The sequence below is a fragment of the Natrix helvetica genome, assembly GCF_964273705.1.
Source record: "Natrix helvetica genome assembly, chromosome: 1".
Taxonomy (NCBI): domain Eukaryota; kingdom Metazoa; phylum Chordata; class Lepidosauria; order Squamata; family Natricidae; genus Natrix; species Natrix helvetica.
The window spans coordinates 324,466,682-324,488,435 of NC_138548.1; positions in this window are offsets into that span (position 1 = coordinate 324,466,682).

A 21,754-nucleotide genomic window follows, 5' to 3' on the forward strand; every position below is an offset into this window, starting at 1 on the left:
GTTTGAAGACCAGGGAATGATTTGGCTTCATTTAAGTCATTCTCTTATACACTTGGGGGGGGGGGGTACTCATCCACGACAAATGTTAAATGGATCTATCTGCAAATTAATTGAAACCAATTAATTAAAATAACTAAATGAATTTTGCAGACTAGGCAAAGAATCCTAACATGAACCATTGATGCTTCTAAGTTTGGCTACCTATTAGAATACTGAAAAATATAGTGGGAAGGGGTGCATTATTGTTGGGATGTGGGTTTCACATGTAAAACTCTTGAACCTGCACTAGACTAAGGGATATACATTTCACCCCTCTCTTGAAGCTACATTCTTTCTCAGTTTCTTCCAACAGGGAAGTCAGGATAATGTCTTTTCCTGAATTAGGTCCAAAAGCAATTTGCATTTTTATGTCATTACTTAAAGGCAGTGAGAAGTGCCTATCCAATCAAATGAGATTTATGGCTTATTGCAACTGCTTAATGTACAGCAGTATTCTCCCCTAGGGTGCATTGCCAAAATGAATAGTAAAAATGAAACTACATCATGGTATTTCTAACACCCACCAATCTTTGATTCTTAAGACACAGGATTAATACTCATAACAATATAGTAAGCTTTTAGGACAAATGAATAATCTAAAGCTATGGTTTTTTATGACTCGATGCACTCTCCCACCATTTGTTTATTTAACTAGATGGAAAACCTGCATAAATATATGACAGGGATTATTATTTACAAAATGATGGTTTGTGGTTTGCACAAAAAAATCAAACAACCTAAAATGTGCTCTATTTTTAAAAATCAATTTTATGCAGCAGCGAAGAAGATGATAAATTGAAAAGAAAATCTATCAGAGGGGAGTCCAAGTTTCTTGTTGCCTCAAAAGAAAATAGGTGCCCCAGATCTTGCTGCTCTGTTTCTGATAAATCAGGCCAGACACTTAACAATTTAACACTTGCATATGCCTGTTTAAATATGCAGAAGTGATCCATAATCTCAATCACAAAGAACATTTCTGTATATTCAACTCTTGTATAGGGTTTCACACTACAGAGAGAGATCAGTAGGATCTGTAAAAAACAGGATGTTAAAGACTAAGCTAAAATGATTAGAATAGGTGTTTTATTCTATCCCCCTAGCCATAGCTTCTGGCATGCAATGTATACTAGGAATTACTAAAAGTATTTTAATAGTAGCTTATACAGTATCTAAGAGTTAAAAATGCTTAGAAGAACTATCCTAAGGAAAGCTCTGTAAACAAAGATTCAAATTAACTACGTAGTAGGAAAGAGAGGATAAAGAGTAATCCACTTAGCTGAGACATTGTAGCATACTGATTGTACCACTGTCCGTGAAGTACTGGAGGCTTTTATTATTATTATTATTATTATTATTATTATTATTATTATTATTATTATTATTTCAATTTGCATGACCCATCATTTCAAATTCCCGAGCTTGTGTAGCTAAGAATGTTTAAAAACTACATAAAACATTTTTTTAAAAAAAATTGGAAATGACAACACAGATATATACTATATGCAGAGTAAAAACAAACTCAGTGAAAAATTAAGAAAACCATTGCTCTGGTTTAAACACAACTTCTGGCCCACAGACCTGGTGATTCTATCAGTGTTTTTAAGGGCTTTCAAAGGACCAGTAGGGTTGGGAACAGTATAACCCAGGGATGTCAAACTCACAGCATCACATTTTCATCACTTGATGTATCACAACTTTTTCCCCCTTCACTAAACCAGGACTGGGCATGGCCAGTACATGACACATCCAGCCCATGGGCCACAAGTTTGAAACCCGTGGTCTAACCTCTTAGGGAATAATGTTCCAAAGAGAGGCTACCATGATTGAAAAGTCTCTTTTCCGGGATCCTGTGGATAGCACTGCCTAATAGATGGGACCCAGAATATTCCCCATCTGCTGGAGTGCAATTGGTAGAAATAATCCCAGAGAGGCTAAATTCAGATATTAAAAAAAATAAGTTTATCATAATATTTGGCCTGGAGATCAAAAATATTTTAATGGTTTCTTTAGCTTACTTTCAACAATGTCTAGCATTTCTTCTGAGATTTATTTTTATAAATTCATGCCAAATGCTAGGCTTGTTGTTGTTAGCCCTATAAGCTTGCTGTGGAAAAATACAGCATGTCAGGATTCCAAGTAACACCCCAACAAAAGAAGACTCTGAGGTGTGAAGTTCCTCAAAGTTCCATTTTATTAGAGATGGCATATTGGCACAACTGGGAAAACCCTAATCTGAAAGCTTCCAAGTTTTCCCCACCCAAATGAAAGTTCAAGGGCCTACCTAGCATCCACATGTCCATCACATGATCCAATCAGGTACCATCCAAAACAGGAGATGCCTCCCAGTCACCTCATTGCAGCTGCAGGGCGAGATGACCTTGACTTTCTGATAAAGAATGTTATTATGGCTATATATCACCCACACACTGTATAATTCCCCTATCCCATTTTTCCATAGTGGAAAATGTGGCAGGCCTGAAGTCCAAAAGATAAAAGATGGCTTCCAGGTCTGACACAGTATATATCATTTGCAATGTCTCCCCTTTAGGTTTAACTAAAATGTGAATGGCTAGGGAAGTTGCAATGCTCTGAAGAGAAATTATATAGTGAAATTTGTTCACACATGCTGACCTGCAAAATTAAAATCCATGTAAGAAACCTGAACCTACTCATGATTTAAAAACAAACAAATATGCAGTGATATTGCACCCAGTAATATTTAAGTCAGGGCTTATAAACATTGATTTTACTTTTTCTTCTGTAGAGAAAAAACAATTTTAGGAATAAGTAATATAGTCATTACATTTTGGCAATGTTCCATTACTTCAGGTATCTTTTTGCCTTTGAAACACAAGCATGCAAATTATTTTAAAGGATATAGTTATTACATTCATTCATTCTCATTACCTTGGGATGCACAATTGCAAATTTCCATCTCCTTGGATGCTGTTAGCATTTTGTGAAAGCTTTTTAATCTAGTTAAGGATGATATGAAACAATTCTTCAAGCATTATTGTTTCCATTCTTGTTTGAACTCAGAAATAGTCTATAAAGCCACCTTTACTCCTGACATTGAAAACAAAATAGAGAATGTTTTTATAGTGCTTCCATGGTAGATTTATGCTTTAAGCAAATATGCTCAACTGATTAAGTTCATACTTCAGGTGCTCTGCTCAAATGAATAAAATGTTGAAAATAACCTCAGCTTTTAAAATTTAATTTACCTCATTCTCAACTGCTTTCAACTTCTCCCTCCAAAGTGCACAAACCAGGTATTTAGATTTTAAACCTCTTTTTTAATGTTAGCCCAATCCCACAGGTATATACTAGAAAGTAGCTTCATTCAATCTTACATAGTTATTTTGGAATAAGTACCACTGAAGACAGTGAGATGTGCAAGTAAGGATAGATTGATATGATTTGATTGTGTACTCTGTTACAGTTCTTTCACCCATCTTTTTAGATTATAGTCTGCATCCTTTGCAAATTACTGTTAATAACAATGGTAGCACACTCTTATTTTCATAAATTGTTATTCATGAACAAAATCCACTAGTCTGCCAAAATCTAGTTACTATCCTTTTTTCCCCCCTTTTAAAGGTAGGATACAGAACTGGACAAAGACTGTAAGTGGGTTTGGAACAATACAGATCAAAACGGATCTATTACGGGTAATTTACAACTGTTCATTTAATGACTGTTCAAAGTTACAAAGCACTGAAAAGATTGGTTTATGACCATTTTTCACACGTATTACTGTTGCAACATCCCCCATGGTCACGGGATTTACATTTGGATGCTTGACAACTGGTTTGTATTTATGAGAGTTGCAGTGTCCTGGGGTCATTTGATCACCTTTTGCGACTTCCTGACAAGTAAAGTCAATGGGGAAGCCAGATTGACTTAACAGCCGTGTTACTAATTTAACAAGTGCAGTGATTCACTTAACAACTGTGGCAAGAAAAGTGATAAAATGGAGCTAAACTCAACAAATGTTTCACTTAGCAACTTAGATTCTGAACTCAATTGTGGTCATAAGTCAATGTACTTACCATAATTTGGATTTTGAAGATGCATTTATTGAGTGGTGCAGTGCCCTATACGTAGAGCTCTCATGGCACGATCAGGAGGCTGTGAGTTTTATCCTAGGCAGCGACAGATATTTCTCTCTCTGGGCACAATGAGTTATTAGTTGCTGCTAACTCTGCATTGGTGATAGGAAGGGCATCCGGCCAGTAAACACTCAGGTCCATTCAATTGCCCCGACTACACCCCAATGTAAGGGATTACAGGGTCATTAAAAGACAATACAATACAATACAATACAATACAATACAATACAATACAATGAAATAGTAGAGTTGTAAGGGACCTTGGAGGTCTTCTAGTCCAGCCCCCTGCCTAGGCAGGAAACTCTATACTGTTTCAGACAGATGGCTATCTCCCTCTTCTTTGTGGCAACCCCTGAGATATTGGAACACTGCTATCATGTCTCCCCTAGTCCTTCTTTCTCTTAAACTAGACATACCCAGTTCCTGCAACCGTTCTTCATATGTTTTAGTTTCCAGTCCCCTAATCATCTTTGTTGCTCTTCTATGCACTCTCTCCAGAGTCTCCACATCTTTTCTACATCATGGCAACCAGAACTGAATGCCGTATTCCAAGTGTGGCCTTACCAAGGCATTATAAAATGGTATTAACACTTCACGTGATCTTGATTCTATCCCTCTATTTATGCAGCCTAGAACTATGTTGGCTTTTTTGGCAGCTGCTGCACACTGCTGGCTCATATTTAAATGGTTGTCCACTAGGATTCCAAGATCCCTTTCACAGTTACTACTGTTGAGCAAGGTACTATCTATACTGTACCTGTGTATTCCATTTTTGTTGCCTAAATGTAGAACCTTATTCTTTTCACCATTGAATTTCATTTTATTAGATAGTGCCCAATGTTCAAGTTTGTCAAGCTCCTTCTGTATCTTAAGCCTATCTTCTGGAGTATTGGCTATTCCTGCCAGCTTGGTGTCATCTGCAAATTTGATGAGTTCCCCATTTATTCCCTCATCCAAATCATTGATGAAGATGTTGAAGAGTACTGGGCCTAAAACAGAGCCTTGGGTTACTCCACTGCATACTTCCCTCCATGTAGATGCAGTTCCATTGAGGACTACACATTGAGTGCAGTTGGTCAGCCAGTTACGAATCCATCTGGTGGTGATGCTGTCTAACCCACATTCTTCTACTTTATCTAGTAGTAGGTTATGGTCCACCTTATCCAATGCCTTACTGAAGTCCAAGTAAACTATATCGACGGCATTCCTCTGGTTCACTAATTTTGTCACATTATCAAAGAATGCAATAAAATTAGTCTGGCATGATCTGTTTTTGACAAACCCATGTTGGCTTTTGGCTATTACTTTGTTTGCTTCTAGGAGTTCGCAAATTCGTTGCTTGATTATTTTTTCCAGAATCTTTCCTCGTATTGAGGTCAGGCTGATAGGTCTGTAGTTTCCTGGATCTATTTATTCCCTTTTTTGAAGATGGGAACCACAGCAGCTTGTGTGTGTGTGTGTGTGTGTACATACATACATACATACATACATACATACATACATACATACATATATTTGTGTTACAACCCCTGGTATGCCTAAATATGGGAGGAAGGTCACTACTCCCTCTTTCTGTCCTTCGGCTCATCACGGAAGACCATGCAGTCAGAAAATCATATTTTTATTTTTAATGTTGCCTTTTTATATTTGTGTTGTATTTGTACTGATAAATAAATAAAAGGAGACTAGTATAGATCTATTTTGAGCTAATTAGCTCTCATCAGCTAGCCATACCCTTACTGGGATTTGAACCTGGGCTGTATTATATCTTAGGCAGGAGTCTTAGCCACTAAGCCACAGGCTCGCCTCCTTATCAAAAATAAAAATATGGTTTTCTGCCTGCATGGTCTTCTGTGATGAGCCGAAGGACAGAAAGAGGGAGTAGTGACCTTCCTCCCATATTTAGGCATACCAGGGGTTGTAACACAAATACATACCTATTTCCCTGGCTCAACTGATAAGGAGGCGAACCTGTGGCTTAGTGGCTAAGACTCCTGCCTAAGATATAATACAGCCCAGGTTCAAATCCCAGTAAGGGTATGGCTAGCTGATGACATATATATATATGTTTGTATTTGTGCTGATAAAAGCCTGGGCTGTATTATACACTAGGCAAGAGTCTTAGCCACTATGCCACAGGCTTCTCCTCCTTTATCAGCTGAGCCACGGAAATAAGTATGTTTTTGTGTTACAACCCCTGGTATGACCAAATATGGGAGGGAGCTCACTCCTCCCTCTTTCTGTCCTTTCGGCTCATCACAGAAAACCATCCAGGCAGAAACCCATTTTTTTTAATGTTGCCTTTTTTATATTTGTATTTTATATTTGTGTTTGTATTTGTGCTGATAAAATAAAGGGAGACTAGTATAGATCCATTTCGAGCTATTTAGCTCTTATCAGCTAGCCATACCCTTACTGGGATTCGAGCCTGGGCTGTATTATATCTTAGGCAGGAGTCTTAGCCACTAAGCCACAGGCTCGCCTCCTTATCAAAAATAAAAATATGGTTTATTTTTTATTTTTAATGTATTAGATCCATTTCGAGCTATTTAGCTCTCATCAGCTAGCCATACCCTTACTGGGATTCGAGCCTGGGCTGTATTATACACTAGGCAAGAGTCTTAGCCACTATGCCACAGGCTTCTCCTCCTTTATCAGCTGAGCCAGGGAAATAAGTATGTGTTTGTGTTACAACCCATATATATATAAAAAATAAGGCATCCAGGATTACTTTGGATGGTGAGTTGGGCAGCATATAAATTCCATAAATAGGCAAATTGATGCTTTTGAACTTTACTGTTGGAGAAGACATATGAGAGTACTGTGAACAGCCCAGAAAACAAACAAATGCATCCTCAAAAAAATCAGTCCAGAGTTATTACTTTAGGTACAAATGACCAGGCTCTAATTATCTTATGCAAAGAATAAGATATTTGAATTTTTGAGAAAGGTGGAAGAAAAGAAGGAAGAAAAGGTAGATGACCAGCAACAAGGTGGATAGATCACTTGCAGAGGTAATGGGTGCACTCATTAGAAGACCTAAAGGACCAGATTGGTGAGAGGTCTTCATGGAGAAAATCTAGGTGGTAGTTTTAAGAGTCAACCCTGACTTTCTGGCACATAATCACACATCAAATTGCCATATAGCTGTTTGGATCTGATCAGTATATGCCTATTAGCATATCTAAACACTGATGCAAATACAATTTTTCAACTTTATGATGACTCATGAATAGAGATGTGACAGTCTAGAGAGAGAAAAAATGAAAACCCAGAAAAATCTTGTCTCCCCCCACCCTATTTTTTCTGGGTTTTTTTTTCCTGGCTTCCCATCTCTACTCATGAATCCTATGCATGCATTCCTTACACTTCCTCAATAGGTTTGATCTAGAACTGGACACACTGGAGAAACGCTACATTTTGCAACTCAAGCAGGCTGCTAGCCCAACTGGTGACAATGGCAGAGGACTTATTCTGTGGGGAAGAGGCCTGGGATATGGGAAGAACTTAGGAATGGTACAAAAATATATCATGTCTCCTTGGCAGGAAAGAAACATCTTGTTCTTATAGCAAGTTCCATTTCATTTGGGAAGTTCTCAACTAGCCATTATCAATCACATCAGCTGCAACAGTTACAAAATATTGCTTCATCATACAGCCAAGTTTTAACACAACTTACAGTTTAAAAATATTTATTTTCAGGTATTCTGAATTAGTAAAATAAAAGACCATTGCTGTTCAGAGATAAGTAGTGGGGAAAACCAAACAAGCAGTAACAAATCAAACAAGAGGTGTGTTTGAATGGAGTAATACTGTATCTCCGGAATGATCAACTTCTAAGATTCTTCCGCCCCCCCCCTCCCAGGAAATATATATATATATACCTTTCAAATAAGATGTTGCACAACACATTTCTATGCATTTATTTGTATGTAAGTCCCTAGGTATTTAAATAATTATGGCTAGGAATATAGCTGAAGGAATAATATGCTTTACAGAGAGACTGGAAAGTATCTACTTCAGCAGTAAGGCTATTCTGCAATAAAATCCTCTCCAGAACCCCCTTATACCAAAGAAGGATAAGAATAAATCTCCACCATTTTTTCTTATGATAAGTAGCATAGTGAAGGAATCAGAAATGATATTATATATCATGAGTCACTTGCAGCACACCAGTATAGTTAAATACATAGACATTGAATGTGATCGGCAATCTTCCATTTAATAGATTTAGCGCTTATGTATTAATTGCTCCTTTTTTGTTTAGACTTTAGCTTTCCACCCAGATAACCACAGAGAAATAACTGAAGTTGAGAATAGAATCTAATTACTAAACATAAATTACAACACTCCCAAATAACACAGTGATCCTGGAAGCGAGCATGAAAAATGGCCACCATTTTCTTGAGAAGTTGAGGCAGATTTGAAGAATGTCCAGGTGGAATGTTCCTTGTTGTACTGACAGATAACAGAAAACTAAAAAGGCTGTTTGGCTTTCATCCATGGTATTCAGCTAGACTGAATAATCATCTATGGTCAAACTTTGGTATATTGGTAAAAAAAAAAAACTTTTCCAATGTTCAGACCTTACTTTAGATCTTCCTGGGTGTATTTGTATGACTGATATTGGGAAGAGGTATTGGGAAGAGAACCATGCTGTATTATAAATTAAGTTCAAACATGATTTGAGATTGGTATACAGAACAATTATATCTGTTTGTATCGTTCTGGCAGTTCTTTGATTCCCAAAGAGGATTCTAATCCTCTTCTTTAGCAATGTGGTCTGCCATTACAAAATACCAAGATAGACTAAGTTGAGATTTTAAATAGCTTGGCATATTTTTGTTTCAGTCCAATGGCACCCAGGACGTTTGGATTTATTGAGTGATGACTGACTGGCAACTTACCTTATAGCTTGCATTTCATTCTTATGAATTTTATGCCAATACAGGCAAAATAAATACGACATAATAATAATAAAAAAAAATAACACAACAAAGCTGAATCCTTAAAAACTATAATCCAATTCAACCATACATGTCACACTCTACTAACAGCTGGTCCTAATGCCAAAGGAAAATAATAGATTTCAAGGCTTTCCAAAAGCCTTGAAGAATTGGGGCCATCCAAATCTCAGGGACAATTCTGTTCCATAGGACAATCAATGCAACTAAGAAAACAAATTTGCTAGGTGCCATTAGATGGCATTGTTTCACACAAGGGGCCCAGAGCACGCACATCATGTCATGAACACCTTGAGAGACAGGATAATTGGGGATATGCCGCCCCATAAATAATCTGTTCTACCTTGTAGCATTTTGTGGCATTTGACCTTTTGAGAACTTATCCAGTAAATGAACTCTAGGGATGAATCGGCTAGCAAAGCACTCCATTAAATGCAAGGTCAGATAGAGTAAGCTATTGACCTCATGCATACTTTCACAACTAATGTTTTTTTTTCAGATCAGATTTATCCTAGCTAACCATATAATGTCGCTTGCTACATGCCACAGCTCAGCCTGGTCTCAGAGTTTCAACCAGATACTTTAAATAAAGTTTATGCACTTCCGGAAGAGCTTCTATACATTTTGGAGATTTCTGAACCATCTCAGTTTGCTCTGTTGGATCATGCATAGATGGTTATGTTCACTTGCAATCATGTTTACAGTGCCCAAATATGCATTTTTGTAGAATAGTGTCCAAAAATGCATTTTTGTAGAACATTGCAAATCAAGAAAATGTTGAAATTTTAAACACAATATTATTCTCTGAAAGAAAAAGGGAAAAAGTGATGCAGGAATAATGCCATTTAGAAGAGTTTCATATTAACACAACAAAGTGATTCTTAGATGTGTATATTCAAAACGAATTTCCTATCATTTAGGGATAGAGTGAAGAATGGTGAGAAATAAATGCCAAATAATGGATTACAGTTATGCTTCAACAATTCTTCCCACTCCACTTGTCTTTTTTATGTTGCCACATGTTCTCTTCTCTTACGTCTAAGAGTTATAGCTGCTATCTTCATATCCTGCATGGGCCAACCCCAAATACAGATAAGCAGAGATTTCTTTATTTTGTCAAAGACTTTTCTAACAAAAAAGAAATACACAAAAGAGGTATCTTTTATCAGAGATAGCTGTCTTTTTTTTCTTGCCAACAATGTTAGAAAAAATTTGTAAATGATCACATATATGTGACTCTGGCCACAGTGATGGATATTGGAACCATGAATAAAAGTTTGGGCAATACATTTGGATTTGAATAAGTTCAAAACATTTCTATTTTTGGTGATCACATTTCCAGTATAGAATAACAAGAAAACCATTGGCAAACAGAAATGTACAACTGGTACTGGGAAGTCTCAAAAATGTTCTGACCTAGGCTTCTCCAGCAGCACAAAGCCGAGTCCTCATCCCATTGAACCCCTTTTATTTATTTATTTAATTTGTAGTGAATTCCTCTCCAGCAAAGTCCTGGTCCACAGTCTTTCAAGATAGTTCACAATTACTGATCTTTTTCAGGCTTGGAGAGTGACCAGGCCCATAACTTTCAGACACCACAATACTTGGCAAGAATGCAGGAATGAACTAATTGCTTCTTGCAAACACCCCTCCCCTTTCACTCCTTTTTTATTCCCTATGGGAAGGGCCATTCACTGTCCACCTGTGGCCTTACTCCCAAGTTGACCCTTGTTCCTTAGCTGTTCTCTTCATCTGGCAACTCTGCACATGTGCACACTGGGAGCAGGCTCTAGATGTTCGGCTGCCTTACTGATGTGTGACTCCAAAGGCAGTTGATAACTGTCAGACGGCCTTGGCCCCATCTCTGCCTCCAATGCAGAGCACTTGTCAGAGCCTTTCTCAAACTCCAGGACTGTCCCATGTTCTTCCCCAACCTCCTCACTGTCCGAATCTGCTGCAAGCTATGCTGGCTGCTGGCAGGCCACAACAAAAAAGTGGCGGAAGTCTTAAAGTATAGGCAAGACTTTTCTTTTTGTGTTCAAATGACTGGATATATAAGTCTAATCAATTAGATGATGTAATTTTATTTTAGTTTTCAGCAGGGGTAAATTGAATTAATTAATTAATTAAATTTATATTCTGCCCACCTCACAGTTTCAGGCAATTATGGACGGCTTAATGACCACAATGCTTTGGATGTTATCTCTAAAGGGTCTTCAGAGAATACTTGCCTGCAATATCTTTGAAACAGCAGTGTCTAGTCTCAGGATGACACACCTTAGTGAAAAGTTGTCAGATGAAAGCTTTTGCAGTACAGACATGCAATACAGACAGATTATTTACCTATTAGATTTGTTTCTGTCCAGAAAGTGGCTGGAGACTATGAGGCAGAAAAAATGTTTGTTGTTCAAAGACATATGTGTGATGACTTTTGATCATTGGCTCCTAAATCATCACACATATAAATCATAACTGTCAATGGAGATTCTCAGTCATCCACGTCATGGTTGTCCCAAAGGTGCTTTTTAAAGAGGCAACTGGAATTTCTTGTTTTTCCTTGAAGACATCTCACTACTCATCCAAGAAGCTTCTTTAGTTCTGATCGGACATGGGAGAATGGAATGATTTATATCTCTTGCATACAGCTGGTCATTTGCATTATTTTATAGAATCACTGAGATCATTTTGGAGGCTCGTCTGTGTCCTCAGGGTCACCTGAGTAGTGCAAATAGGCATGGATCCTTCTTGGAACTGTTGAAAGGATGGTATTGTGCAATTGTACTTTCTGAAGGATATTTTGTGCCCTGTGTCCCTTCACTGTTGAACACAGGCACAGGCTGTTGGGGATGAGTCTGAAACAGAAAAACAAGAATGTCCAGTTGCCTCTTGAAAAAAGCAGCTTTGAGACAACCGTGACCTAGATGACTGAAAATCTCCATTGACAGTTAGGTGGGCATTTTGGGATGAACATCCTTTGAATGGTATGGGAGTATGAACAGGTTTCCAGAAAAATTGCAGACTACAGGAACCATTTGCACTGCAGTTTGAGATGCAGACAACACATTCCCCAGACTCAACCTCAACAGCTTGTGCCTGTGTTCAACAGTGAAGGGACATAGGGCAGAAAATATTCTTCAGAAAGTACAGTTCCACAATACAGTCCTTGAAGCAGTTCTAAAAAGGCTCCACACCCATTTGAACTACTATGGTGACCCTGAGGACACAGACAAATTTCCAAGTGGATTCAATGACTCTCTAAAACAGGGGTGCCAAACTCACATCAAGTGATGTATCAGGACTTTTTTCTTTGCTAAACTGGGCATGGGCATTATGCATGATGCCTCGCGCTCGCGCGGAGGGAATTTAACAGCCCTGCTCTAAAAGAATGCAAATGACCAGCTTTCTGCAAGGGATATAAATCCTTCTATTCCCCACCATCCAGTCAAAGCTGAAGAAATTTCTTGGATAAGAAGCAAAATGTCTTCAAAGAAAAAACAAGAAAGTTCAGTTGCCTCTTGAAAAAGCACCTTTGAGATATAACTCATAAGTTATTTAGAAAAAGATATGATAATTTATTTCTATTTATTTTATATATTAAAGGTACAGCATCCTATTGTTAATATATTTTACACATCACTGCTCTTGTTTTTTTAAATACACTGTATTCCTATATTAAAAAAGTGAGACACTCTACAATTTGGATCTACAGATTTTTGCAAGGGATGAAGTTTTAACATGTCATACTCTGACTTCACTGGATAGGATGAATTTGCATATGAGCAGGAAAAGGGAGGTTGGGACATAGCAAATGAATAAACATAAAAAGAGATGGGTTCTTGGCTTTGTAACCCATGGTCTCCATTCCTTTTTTGGGGGGTCTCATTTCTTTTTCTGTTTGCCAGCCACCATTCTGAATATCCAAGAGGATTTTTCAAATACTTGGGCAGAGAATTGGAGGTGCATACTTTCTGTTTTCGTTTATTTTGCCTGAAAATAGTTTACCATCCATCGACATCAGAACAATGCCATAAGCTATGATTATATTTCAATTTTGCAATCACAGCATTTATTTGCAGACACTTTGGCTCATAAGTTTAAACTACAACACTTCATATATTTTGATGTATCCAATTTTCTTGACATTTCTTGAGTTAAAGAATCTTACAAATGCCCTGTTTTAGTATGCAGCAGCAGAAAAGCACTTTAATAGCAAGCTATCTCTCAACATTGACTACTAAATACCGTTTCCCCTTTCTTACTAAATTTAGAAGGAGATGAGAATCAAAAATAAAATTGTTTCAGAATAGATTAGCTATTCAATACAGTTGAGACATTTTGAAAACAAGATTGCATCTCATCCAAAGATTAGACAGATAACACCAGGGCTCAAAAGTATTTTGCACCATAATAAAGAAGCCCTGACTTATATGAGCTATTGACTTTGTCGAAAAGAAATGGGAGTTTTCCCTATGAAAAGAAACCTTTCCTTTTCTTACTCAAAGTACAAATATTTTTTTCACTATTGATTGATTGATTAATACTTATTTATTTAAATCTTATTTAATATAGGAAGGTGAGAATTATGATATATCATTGAGTTCTTATCCTTTGGTCTTAGACATTTTCAGGATAAAGATGAGGGATAAAATGTTATTGTGACATTACAACACAAACTCTACTGCTTGTTTATGATGTTATGAAACAAATATGAAAGAAGGTGGAGCTTGTATTTAATGTCATAACTCATGTTTTGACATTATTATGGCTAGGACTGAGTGCTTATTTTTTAGCCTTTTCAAGAATGACCAAAGGAATTTAAGTGTTTATTGCAGGATCCAGTCAATGTCAATCACCAGGACCAGAGGTTTTGTCTTCTGAACTTTCAGACTTGATCTTGCACCCATCATCAGGAAAGAGGATGTGCCCCAGCATGAGTCCGAAAGCTCAGAAGACTAAACCTCTGGTCCTGTTGACCAACCCAGATTGGATCCTGCAACGTTATCCCCGGATGCATATATTTGTGTTCATTTATGAGTGTTTATTGATCCAAGGTCACATTGAAATTTATAGTGACATCTTTTTTTGTTTGGGCTGAACCCTTTTTTTTGGGGGGGGGGGGAGGTACAATCAAGAGGATGATCCAAAAGTGGAAAGTTTAATTTGCTTTAGAAGCTAATTCCATCCTGAGAATCTGCTGTACAACAAAGCTAGTATACCATACTCAAAAATGAATACATAAAATATATGCAAATAGATAAGGGGATTAGAGAAATATTTTTAAACAAAAAGAAAAACACCCAATAAACCTGTAATAGGATCACTCCATTTTATATGAGTTACAAATTCAAGTGTTGATTTTTCAAACTGAAACTCCAGAGATAACTTTCAAAAGCTATAGTCATAATACTTTGACTATCACATTCATTGCATGTTCTTTATCATTCTGAACAATATTGCAATATTTTATTGCTACATTCCTTCAGAAAATAATAATCATTGACTAGTGCCCATGATAGGAAGATTAAAATCAGAAAACAATGCAGTACATAAACCATTTATGATAGCTCTGTCACAAAGGTTTTCTTCTGAACTTGGGAAAAATCTACACACAAAAATCAAGAGCTTTAACATTTATCATGTGGCAATAATTTCATTCCAGATGACTAATTCTTTCTACTCTTAATATTTTCCAAAATAGCATAAATTAAGAACAGCGGTTCTACAAAATTGGATTTGAAGAGTTTTCTCAGTCACACTAAACTAGCCGATTACCCAGCATTGCCCAGGTATTTATTTATAGAGGGAAAATGTCTGGACCAAATGTAATTTCTAATGTTTGATTTTCTCTCTTACCAGAGAGAGCCTTCTTGTGGAATACTGTGAAGCCATTACCATGGCAACTCCACTGCGCTGTTCAGTAGAACCCACTTTAAGGCACAACAGGGTGTATCTTAACAGTACACAAACCCCAAGGGGTTTTAGGTGTGTCTTACCCCCACAATATTTGTTTCCAGAGAGTAAGTCATCTATGTACCAAGTTTGGTTGAAATTGCTTGAGGCATTCCAGAGTTATGCTGGAACACACACACACACACAAACACACACACACACACATTAACAAGAGTGTTCTGCACAACCATTTAGTATATAAAACATATTGATGCAGTTTAATGACAGTTAATTCTTTCTTGTGTTTTTTATTGGAAAGGAATTAAAAATTAAATTCTCAAAGGGCTTTCTAAGACACTCCAGTATAGCCTTAATTGTCCATTGAATAATCATAGAAATTGCTTTGCTCAGCACAAAGAAGGCCTGACCTTTAGGATACAGCCTATTCTCCAAGTGCACACATTTCCCAATTGCTTGCTATTGTGATAAACAGATATTTATGTTATTTATGGCACATTGCTGGTTGAAATGTTCACACCAGGTGCTTTTAATTCATTGTGAAAGCAGAAAGGTATTAGATATTACCAATAAGAAGCACTTCGTGGTTGGTATGTCTAAATAATATGAGTTAAGCTTCTTTTGTTTTATCCCCATCATCTTTTTTTACCCATTAGTGGTATATAGTAATTATCATGCAGCTTCTGGAAATTGGGTATAAATTATGAAGAATCAGACAGTCACCGAGTTTTAATTGTGCATGAAATTCATTTCATGTCTCATACATCATGAGAAGAAGTAAACTGTTTCAATAGTTTGATTCAACATCTAAAGCTTGAATGTCATGCAATGACAACATTTTTTAACAGGTTTCAAATTTAATGCATTTCAAGGAAAGCATCATTCAGATGTTTAGCTGGACCTGAGAACTGTATTTACAATACGGTGGCAATGAAATCAAAATATTGCAGTCTTGATTTAACATTAGGAACCATCTAACTAACCTCTATTGATATTACTACAGTATTACTTTTTTAGAGCAGTTAACAATTATAATTGCAAAAGGATGAAGAATATATGACAGGGAATTCATAGACCAACATACACATAGGAATTGCAAAGTCAAACTAATCTATAAAACTCCTGAAAAAGTATAAGTATAATCTTTATTGTCATTGTACTTAAATATAATGGAATTGGCTGTATTTCATCAAAAAGTTTGATGAAAGAATGATGCTTGAAGAAATAGAGAGAAAGGAGCTACATAGACTGCTTTCAGCTCAAATCCTCTAAAGATGATTCCTTAAATCTATAAAAGTTAGCAGCTTTAAGTTTTAAAACTATATAGTTATATACATAGATGGTATTCAGCAGGTTCTGACCAGTTCTGGAGAATGGGTAGTGGAATTTTGAGTAGTTCGGAGAACTGGTAAATACTACCTCTGACTGGCCTTGCTCCCATATATTTCCTGCCTCCCGTGTCCCAGTTGATTGGGAGGAAATGGGGATTTTACAGTATACTTCCCTGCCACACCCACCAAGCCATGCCCACCAAGCCATGCCCACCAAGCCATACCATGCCCACCAAGCCACACCCACAGAACCAGTAATAAAATATTTTGAATCCCACCACTGGTTATATAACAAAAGAAGTTCTTAAGTGGATGGGTCGCATCCTGAAAAACTGTAAGTGGTGTACAAAATCAGACAAAAGCATAACAACAGCAACAACTTTATTAAAACTGTGACACATCATGATGCTTCACTGTTTGGACTTTAATGGTAATAATCAGCACATTGAATTAAACCTGGAAAGTTACTGGTAGGCAATGTAATTACTTTAATATAAATGAAAGTCTAGACTGGTGAAATTATCCTACCAACAATCTTACATTTTTTCTGGGTCATCTCCAAAGGCAATTCCAGGGATAGTGTCTTATATAAAGAGGTGTAGTGGTGCAGTGCTTAGAATGCAGTATGACAGGCTACTTCTGCTGATCGCTGGCTGCCAGCAGTTTGTCAATTCAGGTTTCATGGGCTCAAGGTTGACTCAGCCTTCCATCCTTCTGAGGTGGTAAAATGAGGGGCCCAGATTGTTGGGAAAATATGCTTACTCTCTAAACCTCTTAGAGATGGATGTAAAGCACTGTGAAGTGGTATATAAGTCTAAGTGCTATTGCTATAATAATTTAATCACCTGCATAGTAATCAGGTCACGAGTTCCTGAAATAAGAACATTCTGTCCAAGGAAGAATAAAAATAAATGGTCACGCCAAACCTGGACAAAAGGCCAACATCTACAACTTCCATGTGCTATTTAATAAGAATTATCAAAACAAGAGTAATTCATAAATTGCTTCCTTTGGAAAGATCCCGATCCTGCTCAGAATTGCTATTGATATACAAAAGTACATCAAGGTGAAGCTTGTTTCACCCCATCTAGCTCTTCATAGCCTCTAGAGTATAGTTTAAGATTTGGGGATCATTGGCTCAGGGTAGTGATGTATATTTGAGTGTCATTATCATATTGGTGACACATAATTATGCATGGCTTCTTCCAGGATTTTCTTATAGGCATTAAACAACATGAAGGAGGAGACCCCTGAGTCCTGTAGAATCACCCAAGGAGCATCCTATGCATTCTACTACATCATCCCACAACCATTGATTGGAATTGCTCAATCATGTATCAAAATTACTATGAATTGGTGCCCCAATTCTCAGCTCTTCTAGGTAGCTCTGAAGGATACCAGAATAAATGGCAGTGAATGCTGCCAAAGCATTAATAAGACCAAATGACATTAAAGGATTCCCATGTCTAGACCTTACCAAAGGTCATCTACCCAGGCTGTCTCTCAATTAAAAAGAATTGCGATAATTTTATTCCTCTAGGATCTTCTATAGCAGATTCTTCAGAGAGGAGATGGTGAATAGTTCCAGTATGGTTGCCGATATGCTGTAGGGTTCAAAACTCTGAATTATGTTTGAAGATGGAGACTTTCAATCTAAATTGAAAGCCTCCATCAGCTATGGCATTTACCCCATGGCATTTCTGGGTCAGATGTCTTACCCTAACCTAATTTACAGGTTACATATTATGAGGATACATTTATAAATACTGCCTTGATCTCACAAATACATTCTCAGCTGAAATCTATCTTCTAAGGCCTCTGTAAGGAAGCAAGCTTCCAAATGTTGCTGTGCCAAATAGGCAACTTGATTTCCTATAGCTTTTCATCTTCTCCCTTGGATTAAAGCAAAAATAATGAACAAAAATGCAATATGTTAAGCTTCTATCATCCAAATTATAACAGAAACATAACATTTACTTACCTTTCTGATTGGCAGGATTCTTTCTAACAGATGCTTTCATTTAACAATGTGAATTCAATTAGCAGAAAGCCAACAATGAAAACAGGTTCTGAATGTGAAACAACGGCCTTCATTAAATTTTAGCTTTGATTTTGTCCTTCACATGTCCTGCAAAGCACATTTACATTTTAAAGTTTTTACTTTGATAATGAGCATAGGTAGATAGAGGAATATGTTTTATGATATAACAGCTATTTGAATGCTGTTGCCACCTAAAGAGATAGATGTTCCCCACAGTCTTTGAATAAGCATTAAGCAAATTTGTATTGAAAAAAGAAATATTTGCAAAGCAGGGAGATGTCTTACAAGCATTATTGATAGATGTCACTGGCTTTTAAGAAGAAATCAAATTATGTTGAATCAATAATGATGGAATAGAAATTTAAGGGGAAAGATCCTTAGGCCGAGCTGAAATACAGTAAGTGGTTATTTCCAAAATCATACCATAAACGCCTTCCTCTTTCTTTACCAATCAATAATTTCTCCTCCCAATGAATAAATTGAGAACCAAATATTTGCTATTTTGGTACGATTAACATTTGTTGGTACCCAATGGTGTTCTGTCTCTCTCCATCTCTCTCTTCCCCCTCTTTCTACACACACACACACAAACATACACACACACATACACACATATCAGTGGTGGATTCCGGATCCCGCTGCAACCAGTACACTGCAACTGGACCGGATGTCCACCGTGTGCAATGCGCATTGCACACACATGTGCATGCCACCACTTGCAATGCTCAAGCTACTATTATTAATTTGCTGCTACATCTATTAATGTAGCAGCAAATTAATAATAACATATATTAATTAAACAATTAATAATTAACATCTATTAATTAAAATTTAATTTTAAAATGACAAGGAAGGATCAGATGGCACTTGCATAAGGAAAATAACTATTTGAACTTTTAATATATAGATGCTTGAGAATATTGTTGTAAATCCCAATAAGAACTTAACTGATTTGAACTCCTTGGCTAATGTGCCTATGAAAACTTCCCCAATCATCATTTTTTCCACATTTCTGAATATCATGATGGCACCCTACACCCACAAATGCATCCAAATGCATATTTAAATAACACATTTAATCATGCAAGGTCTGAGGTAAAAATAAAAACCTAAAATATCACCTGTGAAATATTAAATATTTTTTCTTGATTTTTTTAAAAAAGAGTTATATATTAATATGTAAATAAACATAAATATCAATTCAGATGAACAGTACATGGATGAAAAAAGAAATGTGTTCTCTAATCCTGTATGTAGGCCTCAAGTTCTGTCATGATTGTGAAGAACCACTCTGAGTACCATTCTGGTAAAGCCATTTTAGTGGCTAATGTAAAGTTTTGGAATTTTCCTTCAGATGTCCATCATCACTTAAATATGAATGCTTACTCATTCTATCATTTTAGAACAGTGGGAGAAATATTTGAGTGGAACAATACCTTTTGAACATGTAGGCAGTATGGATGAAGAAAAATGGCCACTAGGAATTGCAATTCAGCAACATATAAAAATAAAATAGATTCTCTATTTGTTTATAATTGCTTATCTTAATTGCCTAATACAATTTGAAAATAATGCAACAGAATCCCCTTTCCCAGAAACTGAAGCCAGATAATATTTAACACTCTGGGATGTGTGTGTGTGTGTGTGTGTGTGTCTATACATACATACATACATACATACATACATACATACATACATACATACACACACACACACACACACACACACACACACATCCCAGAGTGTGGAAAAAATACTATGAGGATAATACACCCCTAAGACCCTTTAGTGTGTGTGGGGGGGGTGTTCTAAGATACAGCCTGTTGTGCCTTAAAATGGCTTCTACTGTACTGCTGTAAAATGGTTTCTACTGTAGAGTGCACTGCCGCTGGCTTCAATGGCCTTCAATGATAATGGCTTCATGGTACTCCACAAGTGGGCTCTCTCTGGTAAGAGGGAAAATCCAACATTAGAAATTAAGTTTGGTCCAGACATTTTCCCCCTATAAATAAATACCCGGGCAACCGTGGGTTATCAGCTAGTATTAAATGAAGTATGTCATGATTAGACCTAAGATCTAATTTACCCTGTGATATTTAAATAAAAGAATTACATATATTTATGTTTTTTTTACATGGATTGTTCTAGAAGTGAACAGTCAAACCATCAATTAGAAATAAATAAAATTGCCTATTTTACATGTTACAACTTAATTGTCACAAAAAGTTTTCATTATTTTTGTGATCTCACACAGTTACTGCTGTTTCCATTGTAATGCTTTTATTTTTGGAGCCATGAATAATCATTTTCTACTATTAACCTTCATGCATCTAATAACCAAACAGGATACAGGATGGATGGATGAGAGAGAGAGATGGGGGGGAGGGAGGGAGAGAGAGTGTTAGGAGGAATTAAAGGCCATCGAGGAAATCACCCCTAAAACCTATTGATTTCAATGGGATCTCAGATTGATGTTCTTTCTCAAAACACCATTGATTGAAACCAAGGGACATAAATGGTTCAGTACCTGTTTAGAATTATAGGACTTAATCATAATTAAATTCATCTCTCTATGTGGAAATTCCATTGATTTCCATAAAATTAAATTTCAACAATAAAATTAGGATTGGGATATAAATCATATATGTATAGATTTTTTTTCTATGCTAAGTATTTTTTTCTCTGCAAAAATTATATTAATATTCAGGAACGTCAACAGCATAATTTTTCCTTGGCTTTTACCTTTTTTTGTTTCATTTCTTCATATAATTTTCTACATATATTTCTAGTGTTGTAACCTTATTATTGTCGTATTCCCATAACAGTAAATTATTATTATTATTATTATTATTATTATTATTATTATTATTATTATTATTATTGCATCAACAGAATTGTATCACAGCGGCCAGTTGTTTCGCTGGATTTGGCATTGATTACTAGTCGGGCCCCACCCAGGGGCCTAGGACGTCGTAACGTATTTTCGTAATATACATGCAGATCCAAGCAGTGCAGCCTTTTGCATTTGAGTGATGGTGATTTTGTCAAGTTTTAACTGTTTTAAATGTAATTCCAGTGCTTTTGGAATAGCACCCAGTGTGCCAATTACCACTGGAATTACCACTGCTGGTTTGTGCCATAATCATTGAATTTCAATTTTTAGGTCCTGGTATTTCGCGATTTTTTCATGGTCCTTCTCGTCGACCCTGCTATCACCTGGTATTGCGATGTCTATGATTGTAACCTTATTTTTCTCAACCAGTGTGATGTCTGGTGTGTTATGCACCAGTATTATGCACCAGTATTAGGAACTTTGCAGGGAGTGCAATTGTGCACAAGTGAAAGCCCATTACTGGACTT